Below are 18620 nucleotides of genomic sequence, written 5' to 3'. Positions count from 1 at the left end.
TTAGTCCTGCCATGAGTGTAGGGAACTGGACTAGATGACCTCTTGAGGTCCCTTCCAGTCCTATAATTCTAAGGCATTATAACCAGTGGTCCAGCAGTGTCCTCATTTTTCAGTGGGAAGCTAACTGCTTCAAGTAGGGTTTTTCTGTTTGTTCAAAATCATTTGATTTTTTTTTTGGCCAAAACTTGGCCATTTTTGGAAAATGGAAAGTTTTATGAAAATAGCTTGATTTTTCTCAATTTTCCATTTTTGTCAATACAATCTTTTTGGTTTTTTGTTCACGTTGGGTCTCTTTTCCATGGCCAGTTTTGATTGGTTTTACTGAGTCACATGGTGTGATATTTTTCTAAAATATATTTTTAAAGTCCTGGTAATGTAAGAACACTTCTCTGATCTTTGGCTCACTACAGCAAAAAATGTCTGAGTAATGATAAAAGATAAACACAGACATTCTTATCTTGGCACCTCGTGGCAGTCCACCAGAGAGGTGCCTTGGGCCTAGTACTTAGGGTGCCTCTTCTTATGAATCCTTCTATCAGAGAGCAGTTAGGTATTGGCCTTGAAGTCTCCCTGCCTAGGATTCAATCTTGTAATGAGTGATCTTGTTGGGGACCTCTCTGCTGCTGCATTTACATCATCTTATCCATATGTAGCCCGCTACCTTATACCTGCTTGCAGGCTGCTTTCCCTGGAGGCACAGACCACAGACCACACACCCCACAATCCTCATTGTGTGGTCTACCTCTGTTTCTGGTGAATATAGCTGCCGCTTTGCTATGTTCCAAACACCTGCTCAGATCAGACTCTTACCCCAGGCTAATTCATTGCGTCTGAACATCTTGGCTGCACAAGCTTTATTAGACGTTATGGCCCTTCTAGGAAAAGTAGCTGCTGTGTTCATGTTTCAGGCTCCTTTCTAGGTTGCTCTGGCTTTAGTGTCCTTTGTCCCCAGTCAGCTACTTCTCCACAGGTTCAGCTTCCGCTACTAATGGCCCACTCCCCTGCTGGGTTTTCCTGGCCACACCTCTCACTGCTCAGGCTGCTTCCAACTGTTGTAGAATTCCTAGGAGAGAATTCCCGTCTGGGGACAGACCTTTCTAAAGGGTTTCTGGCTCCCTTTCTTCAAGGATATGGGACATGATCTGCTTTTCCACTCTCCTTGCTGAGAGAATAGTGACTCTGTTGTTCAGCAGATTCACCACAGTACTTGGTCACCCCACCCTCTGCATCCTCTGGCTTCTCTATACCAAGTCCATCCTGAATGCTCAAGGCTCTGCATACTGCATGTTCTGGGTCCTCTCCGAACACAATTTAAATCATGTAAAGAACTTTCTTACAAAAGACTAAGGGAAACCTAGCTCCTGCTTTGAGAGTTTAATAACATAGCCTGGGGCATGAAACTTACCTCTGAACACTTGGCTTTTGACTAGACCCTTTTTTGTATAAGTTTTACGGTGCACATGTTCTCAAAAATGCTTCTTTCAGGGTTCTGAGGAATAGCTACTGCTCTAATAGATACAACTGCTGTACAAACAGCTACAGCAATGTTAACCTCGGGCGTTAAGGAGCCCAGAAATCATGTAAAGAAACAGGTAAGAACAGCAGAAGTGCTGATAGAAGCTGACGTTAGATTTTCCTGTTCTGGCACCAGTGAACAAAACCAACTATCTCCTGGTTTTTACGTCATTGTTGCCCTGATAAAAAGGATGGCGAGGGAAACCTTGTTCTAGCCTGCAAGCTTGTTATAGTCCAGAAGTGATATTCTTTTCTAGCTCATCTATCTCTTTGTTCTAGTTAAAGGGGTAGAGGAGCAAGTCCACGTCCACTTCTTCATATCAGAATGTTTCATTTGTTTGAGTCAAATTAGTCACTGGTGAATCTCTGCTGACTTCAATAAAGGCTGGAAACATCCATACACGTGCACCTGGGATCTCCCGAATGGATAGCAAGGGGCTAAAGAGCAGAGCAGTCCTGTCTAATCAGGAATTATGAAAAGTTGTTTTTAAATAATAAGTTTTTTTTAATAAGCCAGGAGAAACCTGAAGTACAAACAGCATTGTAGGGACCATGCACAGGAGGGTGCAAATCAGAGTGCCTCCAGGGCTCGGGCTCCAGTTGTGTTCTGGGGCCCCCTCCTATGGATAAAGCCAGGCCTCCAGCAATGTGTGATCAGCCCAGTGTAGGAGGTGCTCTTAGTCCTGAGCTGAAACTGGGATTTCTAAACACCTTCCCCATCTCCATCTACCAGTGGCCCCTGACTAATCCCTCCTCTCGTCCTCACCCCACTGGAGCTGTGCAGGCACCCTCATAGGATTGTGAGCATCCTACACTTCCCGTATGTGTTTGCAACCTCTTTCAGCACCCATACCTTTCCCAGTAGTGGTGGGAATTTAAGAGCAAGTGTTCATGTGCATTTCCCAAGGGAAGGCTGGAGGAGGGTCATTGTGAAAAGAAGTCATATAAAGTCACTTCTGGTGCTGCCTGGAATAGAGATCAAGTCCCCAAAATGGCAAACTGTAGCTCTCATTTACTCATTCAATATAAAAGACAGCCTGACTATGTCAAAGGTATGTGCTTGGCTACCCACCCTGTAACAACTTCAGTAACCGCTGCTGTAGACTACATTCTCCTCCCAATGCCAGGAACTGAACCTAGGATTATTCCCATGATTCTGTTTCTAGCAAATATTTGTGTAGCCCACAAGCAATGTATGTCAGGTCCCTTTTAGTGATCATGGGCCATATAGGGTCAGATATTCCTTTTGCTTAGTGATAGAGGCCTCTCGTAGGTCTAATTTGCAGGTCCAATATGTAAATCTTGATGATGACTCATAGAGATTCTTCTGTTTGCAAGAGATGGAACTTCTGGTATTTCCCCCCTCCCCAGTTTCTTTTGTAATAGTATTTCTGGAGTTGGTGAGTGAACTTCTTTGAGTGTCTATGTTTATCTGAGTGGAGGCATGTCTGTGTGCTCATCTGCATATGCTTTTTATTGTTGCATGCCTGGGAGTCTGCAATGAGGGGCAGGGAGTGGAAATATTTCAGATCAATCCACCCCAGACAAATATTCATTCTCTTTCACTGTCCCCTGTGCAATAATAACAATGTGACTTTTAGAAAGAGTATAAAGCCTGGATAGGGCAAAATGAGAAGACACCCCTCTATGTGTAAATCCCCTGTGGGATCCCTCTAGGTGGTAACATTGATCATAGGAACATATGGAGGCTTCTGGATAGCCCAAGATATTTGATGGTGAAGATGCATGATCCCCTACAATATCTGGGGCAATGACCCATTTCTTTGGGTCTCCTGACCTCTATTTGTGCTCTTTGTTTCAGCTCTTGCCTATTTGCTGTTTGACGAAGAACCCTCCATTGGTAGAGAGATCTTTGCCATCTTTGAGCAGATGAACTGGCCTGCACCACGCAGACAGTCCTCCTCACTGAGAAGCCACTTCTACTACAGCTTCTTATGGTAACTCTTTTGAGCCCCTCCAAGATATTGGAGTAGTTGACAGTGAGGAAACAGGGGGGCACACCTGGGATATGTTGTTTAGATCACAGTGAAAAGATAGAGGGTATTTCTCCTAGAGATTTCAGGGGTCTTTTTCCTTTAGTTCTGACCTGTATTTCCTCTTTGTTACTCACTCAAGGGTTTGTAATTTGTCCTGAAACTCTGTCCATAGCACCTGTCCCGCTACACATTTATACTGCGCTCATTATTGTACTTTCTGAACATGTTTCCATCAGATTGGCTCAGGAAGCCAGAAGAAATTGGACAGTTGCTCTCCTGAAAAGGCTCTCCTCCTGCTTCTGTTGGTAAACTTTGTTTCATACATTGTATATGAGTAACATGCATTAACAGCAGCACCAATTCTTGCCAGCATTGCCAGAACTTGTCTAGTTTATTTGCCAGGAAGGTTTTGCTGCAGTAATCTCAAGTCGAACCAAGGATTTACCATAGACATATTCTAGCTGAATTGCTGTATAATCAGGCCTAGAAGTGTTTTGACAAATGGCTGCATGCTCCCCAAAGGATTCTAATGCATTCTGCTTGAGCTCAGTTCCCAGACCACTGCCTCGTTCCTTCAGTGCAGCTGCAGGGTGAGCCCTGAGGAGCTTTCACTTCTGGCTCCAAGCACGTGGCACATGCCGGGTATGACCCACTCCAGTGTCAGGTGGGAAGTATGACGGGGGCTGTAAAACTGCCAAAAGCTAGTGAAGGTGTCCGAAGGCAAGTTCAGGGAAGACAGAAACCTTCCATAGAGCAGAAGGGCAAAAAGCTCAGTGTAGCTGCAGACATGCCAATCCTGGTGCTCAGCATGTGTGTTTAGATTAACACTGTTCGTTTGTTCTCTTGTAAACCCTCATTCATAAAAGGATTCTTTCCCTAACCATGTCTCTTATATGAAATCTTCTCCAGACCAGAGAACAACCACCATGGAATACCAACACATAGGGGAGTCAGTCCTGCCCCCTATTGCAATGCTGCCTCATCACAGAATGTAAAGCAAGAACATCGATGTACAGCAGAAGGGGATGGACTGTCAACTTGCCAGAAGGCTGGTGGCTGAAACTTAATTTGTAGATAGGCTTGTATAAACGTTTGCACCTTTCTGATTTTTAATAAAACGTGCCCTATTTATTTCTTTAATTTTGCTAGTTGTGGTGGTGATGTTTGTGATGTGGACACCTGTCTATATTTAAAACTAGACTAAGATCACCAACCCAAACCACGAGTTGCTACCATAATAAAAATGATAGATAATTTCCCTTAGGCCACCAGTTGTCAGGGGCAAAGAATTTTAATATTGCTGACCCAGGGCAATCTGCCAGATATTGCAGGGTCTGAAATTCTCTTTATCCTGTTGCCAGTTTCCTTCCTACCAGACCCCTGGCTTAACCCTCTGAGTTGAGGGTTAAAACCCTTGTAATAATTTAATTATTGTGGAAGACACAACTCAATGGCATTCTCTGCATATGAAATAAGTAGGTGGTTTCAGTCTGGTTTCCAATGCACAGGTAGGTGAACTTAAGAATGGCCATACTGGGTCAAACCAAAGGTCCATCTAGGCCAGTATTCTATCTTCCGGCAGTGGCCAATGCCAGGTGCCCCAGAGGGAATGCACAGAACAGGTAATCATCAAGTGACCCATCCCCTGTCGCCTATTCCCAGCTTCTGGCAAACAGAGGTTGGGAGACCATCCCTGCCCATCCTGGCTAATAGCCATTGATGGACCTATCCTCCATGAACTTATCTAGTTCTTTTTTGAACCCTGTTATAGTCTTGGCATTCACAACATCCTCTGGCAAAGAGTTCCACAGGTAGACTGTGTATTATGTGGAAAAAATACTTCCTCTTGTTTGTTTTAAACCTGCTGCCTATTAATTTCATTTGGTGACCCCTAGTTCTTGTGTTATGAGGAGGAGTAAATAACACTTCCTTATTCACTTTCTCCACACTGGTCATGATTTTATAGACCTCAATCATATTCTTCCTTGGTCATCTCTTTTCCAAGCCCTTTTGTTGCCCTTTTCTGTACCTTTTCCAATTCCAATATGTCTTTTTTGAGATGCGGTGACCACATCTGCATGCAGTATTCAAGATTTGGGATTTATATAAAGGCCATATGATATTTTCTGTCTTATAATCTAGCCCTTTCTTAATGATCTCAACATTCTGTTAGCTTTTTTGACTGCCATTGCACACTGAGTGGATGTTTTCAGAGAACTATCCACAATGACTCCAAGATCTCTTTCTTGGGTGGAAACAGCTAATTTAGACCCCATCATTCAATATGTATAGCTGGAATTATGTTTTCCAATGTGCATTGCTTTGTATTTATCAACATTGATTTTCATCTGCCATTTTGTTGCCCAGTCATCCAGTTTTGTGAGATCCCTTTCTATCTTTGTCATCTGCTTTGGACTTAATTAGGTTGAGTAGTTTTGTATCATCTGCAAATTTTGCCACCTCACTGTTTACCCTTTAACATTTCAATCATCCAGAGCCGCCCGGGGAGGGGAGGGGGCAATTTGTCCCAGGCCCCCATGAGAGTGTTTCAGAGCCCCTGGAATGGGGTCCTTCACTCACTCTGGGGGCCCTGGAGAACTCTCGCGGGGCCCAGGCCCCTGGAGCTTCTTCCGCTCAGGGTCTTCGGTGGCAATTTGGTGGGGAGGGGTCCTTCTGCTCCGGGACCTGCAGCTGCTGAAGTGCCCCAAAGACCTACGGCAAAGTGGGGGGCCCCTGCTGCCAAAGACCCCAGGCTCCTTGAATCCTCTAGGCAGCCCTGCAATTATCCAGTGGCCCCAGTGGTTGTTTAGCAAGCTTCAAGCTTCTGATGTACTTAAAAAAAATTATTACTTTTTGAGTTTTTGGCTAGCTGTTCTTCAAATTCTTTTTGGCCTTCCTAATTATATTTTTACACTTCACTTGCCAGAGATTAAGCTCCTTTCTATTTTCCTCACTAGGATTTAACTTCCACTTTTTAAAGGATGCCTTTTGGTCTCTCACTGCTTTTTACTTTGTCGTTTAGTCACGGTGGCACTTTTTTGGTTCTCTTACTATGTTTTTTTAATTTGGGGTGTCCAAACAACTGAATAGGCCATGAGCACGCATATAACTTCTAGAGATGGCCCCTTCTACTCTAGATTGATGTACATTGGTGGGGGAAGCGTCCACTCTTGCTGCCTGTGCTGTCAGCATGTTACCACAAGATTTCATTTTCTAAAATTCACTTTTGAAAAACATTGTTTCTCCATTCAGCTAGTCTCTTGTCTGACTTCTATTTATGGGCCTGGCCCCACCATAGGTCTCACTAGAGCTACTGCCCTATTGGAGAAGAGCAGCGTAAAGGTCTGATCCACATTACTGTCCTTTGGCGTTTGCAGCCATGCCATTCAGCAGCAGAAACCCTGACCAGAACAAAAAGAAAAATCAAGGATTGATATCACAGTTTTCTTGCTGCTGTCTTTGGACCTGAAAAGTTCTTTTGCAAGAGGAAATTTCTAAGATAATTTATACAATTTTTTTTGATGTTTCAGAAAAATAGAGTGAAATAACTTTGTCACAGGTAACCTATATGAAGTCAAATAGAAATCAATTGAAGTCCTTTCAGCAAGTTTCCAAGCCCATTCTTGTTACACAGAAATTATAAGCCATCTACACAGATGTTACTCATGAACTGTAACTGGTAAGCCATTAAATACCAAGCCAGAACAGAACATACCACATCCTCTTGTAAACAAATTTCCATGTGAAGAACAATAAAATTTAACTATCTCTCTGTTTTGTTACTGCTTGGGCCAAAAATGGCTTATGACCATTTTCAAGATCTCTTGCAAAAGAAAATGTCACAGCTTCATCGACTAATGACAAAAATATTCCTAAATTTATTTACATTGGTGCACTTTGCTAAACTAAACTCATAGACTCTTCATTTCTTTATCTGACTCAGCAAAAAATGGAGAGAACAGAACACGTCTTTAAAGCTGAATTTGTAGCTAAATTATATAAATAATAATTTTATATAGCTCCTAGTACACCTTACAAACTGTACAGAGGAATGATGCCACCATCACATTCTACCCCTAGTTTCTTATTCTGGTGCCCATTACAAAAGCATCTGAGTGCCTTCCAGAAGTAAACAAACAATGATCTCCCACCCACTTCCTTGCTTGTGAGAGGCAGGCTTAGTTTTTATACAAATTCTGTAACTGTTTAATGGTACAGAGCAAAATTTTGCAACAGTTTAATACAAGTGTTGAATTGTTGTTGTTGTTATTTCAAGACAGGCATGTAGAAAACAGAATGCACTGAGAAATCCACAACTGAAGATTCATTGGTGGTTCCCCTCCCCCCCATAACGATTGTAATCTGTCTTCTTGTGCAAATGATTTGAATGAGGAGATGATGGCAGCTTGGTGTAATGGAATAGGGCGCTCATTCTGAGCACTTGGGGCAGTGTGGAAAAATTCACAGAGAGATGTGAGAGAGGAACAAATGGGACAGCAAGACTGGCTGAGTAAAGGGATCCTTGTATCCCCTGAATTTACCATGAATTTATATAGGCAGAATTTAATTGCTCAAGCTGAATTTGGTTAGGACACCACTTCTCTCATGAAGAATGTAATGGGATCTTTGAGGAATGAAACCGAGCAAGGAAAAATGGATTAGGCTGAATATCAGGAAGTATTTTCAAATTGTGAGATCTATTACAGTTGTTCTCAACCAGGGGTCTGGGGCTCCCTGGGGGAATGCAATCAGGTTTCAGGGGGCCCGCCAAGCAGGAGTGTCATAAACAGATAGTTAAGGGTTAATGTCTCTTTTACCTGTATACCTGACCAGGGGACCAATCAGGAGACAAGATACTTTCAAATCTTGTGGAGGGAAGCCTTTGTGTTTTGGGGATTTTGCTTTGTTCTCTCTGGGTTCTGAGAGTAACCACACGTATTTACAGGCTCTCTAATCTTCTGTTCAAATTTAGTAAGTACAAAGGTAGAAAGGCGGTTTAGTCTTTTTGATTGTTTTTCTTTATTTGCAAATATGTCTCTGGCTGGTAGAGTTTTAATGTGTATTTGGCTGAAAGTATTTTAAATTGTATTTCTGTTGGAGGAGGCTTTTTCTCCAGTTTCTATAAGCTGACAGACCCTGTAACTTTTACCATCTAAAGTACAGAGAAACCTTTTACTTTTTTTTCTTTCTTTTTATTAAAGTTTTGCTTTTAAGACCTGTGTGATTTTTCCCCCTTGTTGAGGCTCAAGGGAATTGAGTCTACTTAACAGGGAAGGGGAAGGGAGGGGAAGGGTGGAATCCCTTTGTTTTAGATTCACGGAGCGTGAATCTGTCTCTCTCTCCAGGAGACCTAATTTCTCTGTGTTGTGATTCAAGGGATTTGGATCACAGTAATCTTCCAGGGTAACCCAGGGAGGGGAAGGCTGGGAAAGGCAACGGTGAGGAAAGGGGTTTACTTTCCTTATGTTAAGATCCAGGGGGTCTGGGTCTTGGGGGTCCCTAGGGAAGGTTTTGGGGGGACCAGAGTGTATCAGGCACTGGAATTCCTGATTGGTGGCAGCTTATCAGATCTAAGCTGGTAATTAAGCTTAGAGGAATTCATGCTGGTACCCCAACTTTTGGACTCTAAGGTTCAGATTGGGGAAGTATACCATGACAAGGGGGCCCACCAAGCAGTCCCAGATCAGAAAGCCAAAGCCCCCATCGGATGGGCTGAAGCCCGGGGTCCTGGGTCCTGCCTCCTAGGGGTAAAACTGAAGCCTGAGCAACTTATCTTCACAAGGCCACCTGTGGCATAGGGCCCCGGGCAGTTGCTTTGCTTGCTACCCACTAATGTTTGTCCTGGCTTTTTATGTAGGAAAACAGTTGTTGTGGCAGAAGTGGGCTGGGGAGTTTTTATAGCATGTTGTGGGGGCTTCAGAAAGAAAAGATTGGGAACCTCTGATCTATTCGACTCTAATCATCTCCCAGAAGAAGTGGTGGAAGCCCTATTGCTTGAGATGCTTAAAATTAGACTGGGCAAAGCTTTGGGGGCACTCTATAGAGAACAATCTACAATCTTGCTGTGGGCCTCAGAGATGGGCTCAGTGCCTTGATAGGTCATTTCCATCTTTGATTACTAGGATTATGGATATACAATCCTGCTAGAGGAGAAAGCAATCTAGAAGGCTCTTCTGGAGAGTCAAACATCTGCTGGGAGCAAGGAAGAGTGGAGAGGAAAGGAAATTTCAGACTCATATGGAGGTTAAGTGTAACCCATGCTTTTTCCTCCTCTAGTGGCTAGACCAGGATAGACAACCTATGGCACACGTGCCAAAGGCAACATGCAAGCTGATTTTCAGTGGCACTCGCAATGCCCGGGTCCTGACCACTGGGGTGCTCTGCATTTTAATTTAATTTTAAATTAAGCTTCTTAAACATTTTAAAAACCTTATTTATTTTACATACAATAGTTTAGTTATATATTATAGACTTATAGAAAGAGACCTTTTAAAAACATTAAAATGTATTACTGGCACGCGAAACCTTAAATTAGACTGAATAAATGAAGACTCGGCACACCACTTCTGAAAGGTTGCCAACCCCTGGGCTTGATTCTATAGGGAAATTTATGAGTAGCTACTGTCTTTGAGCTGGTAGATTGTGTCCTTTTGTCTGAGCAGTAAGAGATCTGTGATTTTAAGAATCAAAGGGCCTGGGTTCAAAGTATTGAACTTGCCCATTTCTAAACCTGCAGAGAGAACCTCCTGAGTTTGGGGATGTTAGCAGAGAACACCTACAAGAATGGAGCAGTTCTTATGGTGTAACATATAGGAATTTAGTAGTAGTTCTTTAGTTTGATAGCCCTTTAGTGGGCCTCCTCTTATCTTCGATTGCAGAAGCCACTGCAATGTAACAGACCAGTAATATACATATGTAGCTAAGCTCTGTGTGTGTGTAGACGTATATATCATACACATACCCATATTAGAGGGGTAAATACCAGGCAGGATGAAGAGCTATTTAAGCTAAAGGGCAATGTTAGCACAAGAACAAATGGATATAAACTGGCTTTGAACAAATTCAGACTGGAAATCAGAACAAGGTTTCTCACCATCAAAGGGCTGAGTTCTGGAACAGTCTCCCATCAGGAGTTGCATGGGCAAACAATTAGATTTTTAGAGAGAACTGGACATGTCTGAGTGTGATTGTATGACAGGGTTGCTCATGATGGTAGGGTGCAGACCTCAGTAGCCTTGGGGCTCACTTCCAGTTTGTCTTATATACCTAAAAGCTTATGCTTGAAGATTTCAGCTGGCCACCTGCAGGGGTCAGGAAGGTACGTTTTCCCTCCAATGTGTTCTGTTTTTTGTTTTTAATCTCCTTCTGAAACATCAGGGATGGCCACATCTGGAGATGGGACATTGGATGGGGAGGGCCAGGGCTCTGAGGTGGCACCAAGCATTCTCTGTCTCTGATGGTTGCCTGGCTAGTTCTTGTTTGCATGCTCAGGGTACAACTGATCACCATATGTGGGATCAGGAAGGAATTTCCCCCCAGATCCGAATGGCAGGGACTGTTGGGGTTTCTCACCATTCTCTGCAAGGTGAGGGTGCTGGTCATTTGCCAGGATTATCTGGGTATATCTCATGTTCTCATTTCCCTGCCATTGTAGGGGGCCTTAGATACTGGTATACCTCGGTCCCTCTTATTCTCTGCCTGTGGCACATATTAGTCTAGTTTCTTGTGCACTGTAATACTTTGATTTAATTCCAGTTGGTTTAGTGTGCAGATGTTGGGTGGTGATGGTGGCCTGTGATATGCAGGAGGTCAGACTAAATGATCTGGTGGTCCCTTCTGGCCTTTAAAGTCTATTTCTCTATATAATTAGTAAACACAGTTATTTGGAACCCAGCTCTGTCTGTGTGGTTTCCTCATATTCTTAATTTTTACCCTGAGAGCAAAAACACAAGATATATGGGATCAAGGGAAATATGCATGTGTTAACATGGATAAATAAATATAATCTACTCCCTACTAGTGCTGGGATGCCAGGAATTCCCATCCCTCCTACACTTCTTTCCCTCCCCAACAGAAATGTCACCTGAAATATCAACATTGGCAACTATTTCATTGTTGATCAGTCTAGCCAAAACATCCCCAAACCACCCCCTCACCTTCCCTAATGCCAAAAGCCCCAGCTGTCCCAGCTTCCAAACCTTTAAGCTTTCCTCTTTCATTTGCCATATAAAATACTGCAGTACACTGGAAATTAATTATTTAGGTGCAATGTAAAGTTATGCGACTGCTTTGTGACAAGAGTGGCTAGTCAGTTTGGGGCCCAGTTAGTATCAGAAATTGATGATGGAGTCTGGTGTTTTCTTTGATGAAATCTTGTTTATTTACAAGGAATGTACAAAATTCTGCTTCTCCAAAAGCAGAAGGAACCACAAACAAAATCAGTAATTTCTTAGCTTACGGGGCCCCCACTCCAGAAACTCTCTTGGCTTGTCCCAGACCTGCACTGTGCTTTCAGGTTGCTTTTCGGCTTTCTTTCTCTGCCTCTGAGTATAACGACGCTGCCTCTGGTGGGACACAATTGAGAGCCTCAATTCAGGACAAATTGCTTAGAGCAGAGCAGTTACAGCCAAAAGCTGGATTTCCTTTACTATTAAGGCAAGCCAAGCCAACCAAACAGAGAGGACTTCAGTCTCACCCCACTGGCTAACCATAAGTTGTACAAACAGTTCTCTTAGACACTCCAGTTTCCATCACCAGTGCCACTTGTTATGGGGATGACTGGTTATGAAAACCAATACCCCAGTAAAAGAAAATTTCTCCCGATCCCAAAGGACCAAGCCCCAGACCTAGGTCAGTATACAAGTCTGATCTTACCTACAACTCACGCTGTTGCCAATCCTTTAGAATCTAAAATCTAAAGATTTATTCATAAGATACATAGATGAGAGCTAAAATTGGTGAAATGAAATCAGTTCCATACAGTAATGGCAAAGTTCTTGGTTCAAGCTTGTAGCAGTGATGGAATAAGCTGCAGACTCAAATTAAGTCTCTGGAGAACATCCACAGCTGGGATCAGTCATTCAGGCCTGGTCCACACTACAGCATTAAATCAATTTAAACAGCGTTAAATCGATTTAACGCTGTACCCGTCACACTACAAGGCACTTTAAATCGATTTTAAGGGTTCTTAAAATCGATTTCTGTACTCCTCCCCAACGAGAGGAGTAACCCTAAAATCGATATTACTATATCAATTTAGGGTTAGTGTGGACGGAAATCGAAGTTATTGGTCTCATTCTTTTACTGAGCTACCCAGAGTGCACCGCTCCGGAAATCGATGGTAGCCTAGGACCATGGACGCACACCACTGAATTAATGTGCCCTAGTGTGGACGTGTAAAATTGATTTTATAAAACCGGTTTTAATAATTTCGATTTTATGCTGTAGTGTAGACATGGCCTCAGTCCTTTTGTTCAGCGCTTCAGTGTAGCGAAGTTCCTCCAGAGGTTAGAAGCAGGACTGAAGACCAAATGGAGATGATACAGTCGCCTTTTATAGTCCTTTTACCATGTGGCTTGTGCTTCCTTTGTTCCAAACACAAGCTACCCAGCACATGGCATGGAAAAACCTTAAGAGTTCTGTCCATAGGCATGTTCTTGCATGCCTTGCTGAGTTACAAGATGTATCTGCCTTCTCTCAATGGGTCAGTTGTATAGCTGATGGTCCTTAATGGGCCATCAAGCAGGCTAGGCAGTGCTGATGCCAAATTGTCTGGAGTGTCACCCAGAAGCATAGCACAAGTTTGAAATACAGACAGTATAGAGCCAATACTTATAACTTTAAATACAAAAATGATACATGCATACAGATAGCATAATCATAACTAGCAAATCATAACCTTTTCATGGACACCTTACATGACCTCCTTTGTACAAGATTTGGTGCCACTATAGGACCTTGGTTGCAACAATGATCTATATGGTCATAGTTCATGTCAATAACGTAACCCCGCCCCCCCCCCCACAAAATTGATGCAGGAAGGGATGACACAAACATCACTGACTGCATCCCAAGAGCTCCCCATTCTTGATTCTGTCTTACTACAGCTAGTATTGGATTAGAAACTGTATCAGTGTATAACAGAAATGGTTTATCAAAGTCATGTTCAATAACACGATTGAATCTCTTTACAGACTCAAGGTGAAACTTGGTTAGAACATTAGTGGATTGACCTGCTCTTGCAGCATGGTTCCTGTATGTCTCGTGATCTTTCCAAGAGCTAAAGACCATAGCTACTTTATCCATACAAGCTCTGGCAATGTTTGGAACCCAATTAATTTCAAGACAATGTAGATATTAATGTTGTCCATAGTACAGGAATCTTGGCATTTAGCCATGAAAGCAATATGGTAGCATGCCTCAGTTTCCCTTTGCATACAGCACCTAGCTCCTGTGCAGCTGCCCCACTGCTGGCAGTGTGGGGACCCACAGATCTCCATTTTGTCATGGATAATTTTAGTAAAAGTCATGGACAGGTCACAGTTTCTGCAAATTTTTCTTTTTTGCCCATGATCTGTTTGTGACTTTTACTAAAAATATCTGTGATAAAATCTTAGCCTTACTTATAAGTTCACTGTCAATACATGAACTTGGCAAAGTTGTTGCTAGTGTACTAGGCACTATATTTATGTAAATATATAATACATCTCAATGTAGCACAAGATAAGATGGTTTGACAGAATAATGAACAGGGATGGTTTGTTTAAGATTCAGGAACAAAGGGAGGTAACAAACATATGTCATGAAATATGTAAGGTAGTGTGTAAGTTGTGTATTTTAGTTGTTTGTTTTAGCTATAAATATGGTACTTCACCATAATCCTTTGTGTGGCCTAGGACAGTAGAGATTTCCACTGCTGACTGAGCCACTCCTTGCCATGGGGCACTTATGTTAGCGTACCTGTAACCATGGAGCCAGGGAGCTAGGCCTGTTCCTCGAGGGCAGTAAATCTGGCTGTGTGCCTTTGTCACAGAACCATGCCTGTGGTCATTCTTTATGAGTAACATGGAGGTCTGCTGAGTGAGCGGCTGCCTTATCTGCTGTTAATAATAATAATTAATAATATTGGGGCTCCAAGGATAGCCTGAACAGCATTACTAAGGAAACAACATTCCAGTCTTTAGAACTTAACAACACTGGGTAGTACTATCGAGGTTGCTAAACCAGCTGTCTGCACGGAGCTGGACAGCCTGCTGACAGAGCACACATGCAAGCCAACTGACAAGTGGGACTTCCATGTCATGTCACTTTGTCAGGACAATAACTAGATTAACTTTCCCCCCAAACTGGCTGCTTGATAAACAAAGTCTTGGACACTTTGCCAGTGTGTAACTGACCAATCCCACCACCCTTCCAGAACCTTCTTTCTGATCTCTATAACATCTCTGATTAACTGCCAGTATATAACACAGGCCTGCACAACTTGTAAAGCGGCAAGGGCCACATTACTCCAAAGAAAACAGCTAAGGGCCGAAACCCCCCGGCCCCACGGAAACACCCAGCACTGCCTAGCCCTGTGGAAACAAACTCTCCTTCCCCAGCGCTGCCCCACCAAAACAGTTGTGGGCCAAAAAGGAAGGTTGGGAGTGGGGGGCAGTGATACTTTATTAAGAATTTTTCAATTAAATCAAACAATTTTTTAAATTTAAAAAAAAATTATGAATCATGGAAAAATGAAAAACACCTGTTCCATTGAAAGAAAACATTTGTACTTTTCATAATTACCTTGCAAATTGAATGAGAGATATTACATCTCTTTTCGGCAACAAGCTTGTCGTATTCGGGGCTTATATTTGAAGTGGATATTTTCATAATGTCTTCCAAATGGTCATCAGTCAGAGAAGAACGTTGCTTGTTTTTATTCATGTTCATGATGGAAAATGTTTGTTCACATATGTAAGTGCTTCCAACAATGCTGAACGTTTTCAGTGCAACTTCGATAAAATTTTTGTATTTTTCATTGTCCAGACTTCTGTAGAAGTACCGCAGGCTGCTTTCTCTGTGCTTATTTTGGTAAACTGCTGAACATTGAAGTTCAATAATCTCCAACTGCAAATCTAGTTGCACTTCCTCTGGATCCACAGAAAAGGGATCTTCAATCAGCTTCAACTGGATGTCGTCTTCTTTAGACAAAGTAAGTCTTCTGTCAAATTCTTCAATCAAAAGATTAATGTGCTTTGCGTATTTTTCTCCTAACTCGGTGTGTTTGTGCTGAGGGATATGCTATGCACAAGTGGGAAAGCGACACATTTCACCTTTTGACAGCTGACTTCTGAAAAGTTTCGGTTTCATTTTGAAAGCTTTCACTGCTGCACACATTTGAAATATAAGTTGATTTTTTCCCTGAAGTTGAACATTGAGATCATTCAGGTGTTCTGTAATATCACAAAAGGAAAAAAAGATCTTGATTCCAGGACTCATTTTCAAGCTCTGTGAATTTTTATTGGCCCATCTTCTAGGAATTTTGCTACCTCCTCTTTCAAAGCAACGAAAAGCTGGAGCGCTCTTCCTCAACTCAACCACCTCACTTCCGTATGGTAGATTAAGTCGCTGCACTTGGCGTCTACCCCTTCAAGAAAGGCTCAAAATGTCCTATGTTTTAGTCCTCTAGAATGGATATAGTTTACAATGGAAACTATCACTGACATGACATGCTCAAATTTTAAGACTTTGCTACACAAAACTGGCTGAGGTATCATGCAGTGATGTTTGGTTATTTGTCTCCCGATAAATTCATCAAGAAGAGTAACTGCTCCAACATTTTTTTCTGCACATAGCTGGAGCACCATCAGTACAAATGGCTACCAAATTTGTGAAATCTAATCACAATTTATCATTCATGCACTTTATCATTTCACTGGAGATTTCTTTTCCGGTTGTGCGACCCATCATGGAGCACATGCCAACAAGTTCTTCAGTAATTTCAAAGTTTTTATCAATACCTCTAATAAAAATAAGAAGTTGGGCGGTGTCTTTTAAATCGGTGCTTTCATCCATAGCGAGGGAGTAAAAGCAGAATTCACTGACTCTCTGCTTTAACTGATCACTTAGATTGGTAGAAATGTCAGCTATTCTTCTCTGTACAGTCATGCGTGATAGACTGACATTTTCAAATATTCCCCTCTTTTCTGGACATAACTCAGATACAGCAATAAACACACTTTTTAAAAAACTCGCCTTCTGTGAAGCATTTCCCAGCAGCAGCAATTTCCTTAGAAATTTGAAAACTTCCTTTAGTAACTGTGTCGTTCTCAGTGCTCACTTTCTTGAAAATTTGCTGTTCTCCACTAAGGTTTTTCGCTAAATTGGCTGCTTTAATTATTTTTTCATTTGGGTTCAATTTGGCGAGATTGCGATGTTTAGTTTCAAAGTGCCACCAAAGGTTGTATTCTTTCGGAACGGCTAACATTTCACGACACACGAGGCACAGTATTTTGTCTGTGGAAAGAGTACATAAGTATTTATTCGTCCATTCAATGTTGAAAACTCTGTGCTCTGATTCTATTTTTCTCTTTTTCTTTTCACTCCTAGTATCCATTATGAAGCTCAAGATTTTGTTGAATAAATTCACACGCAAGGGAAACACACACAGTCACACACAAAGAGAGAAGAGCTATCTCACAGCACATGGCACACTAGCAAGGCACTGACGGTGTGTGGAAGCCTGTAGACAGGGCCGCTGCAAGGATGTTTGGTGCCCTAGGCGAAACTTCCAGCTTGCGCCTCCCCCGCATCCCTGCCCTGAGGGCACCCCCCGCAGCAGCTCCCCCTCTCCGCTCTGAGGGCCCCCGCCCACGGCAGCTACCCCCCTCTGCCTTGAGGCGTCCCCCTTGCAGCAGCTCCCCCACCCTCCGCCCTGAGACACCCCCCCCCAGCTCATCCCTGCTCCGCACACGAGCACCCCAAGCATGCCGTCGCTGCTTCACTTCTCCCACCTCCCAGGCTGGCGGCACCTAAGCTGACTGGCGCTGCAAGCCTGGGAGGCAGGAGAAGTGAAGCAGCCATGGTGTGCGCGGGGAGGAGGTGAGGCAGGGGTGAGCTGGGGTGGGGAGTTCCCTTGCGTGCCACCACCCGCCCCTTACTTGCTGCAGGCGGTGCTCCCCGCACCCCCTTGCCCCAGCTCCCTCCGCCTAAATGCCGGCGGCAACCGGGGCGGCCGAAGATCCGGCTGCTGCGGTCGCTGCTGAAGAAAATGGTGCCCCCCAAATCCCAGTGCCCTAGGCAACTGCCTAGGTCGCCTAAATGGTTGCACTGGCCCTGCCTGTAGAGAGGGAAGGACACAGTGTGCATAGGGTGACCAGATCACAGCAGTGAAATAGGACCCACCTCCTCCCCACTCAGCCCCACCATCAAACCCCTCTTCAGCCCCCCACGGGTTACTATATTGCTGCACACAGCAGTCAATCAATGCAGTTGTAGATAAATCTCTGCATTATGCATTTTTGTATAACTTTTATATGACTTTGTATTGAACCCTGGTAATATGTTATAGCAGGCCCCTAAGCAGGGCCAGCTCCAGGCACCAGCTTATCAAGCAGGTGCTTGGGGCGGCAACTCCAGAGAGGGGCAGAACTTTCAGGTATTTGGCGGCAATTCGGTGGAGGGTCCCTCACTCCTGCACGGAGCAAAGGACCTCCTGCTGAATTGCCGCAGATCACGATTGCGATCATGGCTTTTTTTTTTTTTTTTTTGGCTGCTTGGGGCAGCAAAACCCCTGGAGCCGGCCCTGCCCCTAAGATAGTATAATTAAGGTAAAAGAAAAATTTCTACTGTGCACATTTTTGAAGCGGAGTTCAAATTTGTGTGCCATGAGACAAATGTGCCCAAGCAAATAAAATGCTTATACATTTAAAAAGTTTTAATTTGCAATTTGTGTCAATTTATGTGGGTTTTTAGATGGAGCTATCATAAGAAAAACAAAAGTTTGTGTTTTTAAATTGAAAATTTTCCTAAAAAATATCAATACATGATTATCAGCCGAGAATAAGATATGTAATTACAAATGCATTTTAATTTCCTTATTGGTCAAAATGTCAAAAACTGCTAAAC

The 18620-nt window shown here is 43.1% G+C and overlaps 1 protein-coding gene and 1 long non-coding RNA gene across 2 annotated transcripts in view; one reads left to right on the top strand and one right to left on the bottom strand.

Moving 5' to 3' along the window:
- The window catches only part of LRRC32 (leucine rich repeat containing 32), a 360881-nt gene that overhangs the window by 199582 nt on the left and 142679 nt on the right, over positions 1–18620 (bottom strand). The window lies entirely within an intron of this gene.
- On the top strand, positions 2732–4631 carry LOC127038642 (uncharacterized). The gene is made up of 3 exons (XR_007770753.1): positions 2732–3473; positions 3749–3817; positions 4422–4631. It is a non-coding gene; the product is annotated as an uncharacterized LOC127038642 (long non-coding RNA).

The sequence above is a fragment of the Gopherus flavomarginatus genome, chromosome 1, assembly GCF_025201925.1.
Source record: "Gopherus flavomarginatus isolate rGopFla2 chromosome 1, rGopFla2.mat.asm, whole genome shotgun sequence".
Taxonomy (NCBI): Eukaryota; Metazoa; Chordata; order Testudines; family Testudinidae; genus Gopherus; species Gopherus flavomarginatus.
Note: the sequence above shows the minus strand (reverse complement) of the source record. Positions and strands in the feature narration are given on the sequence as shown.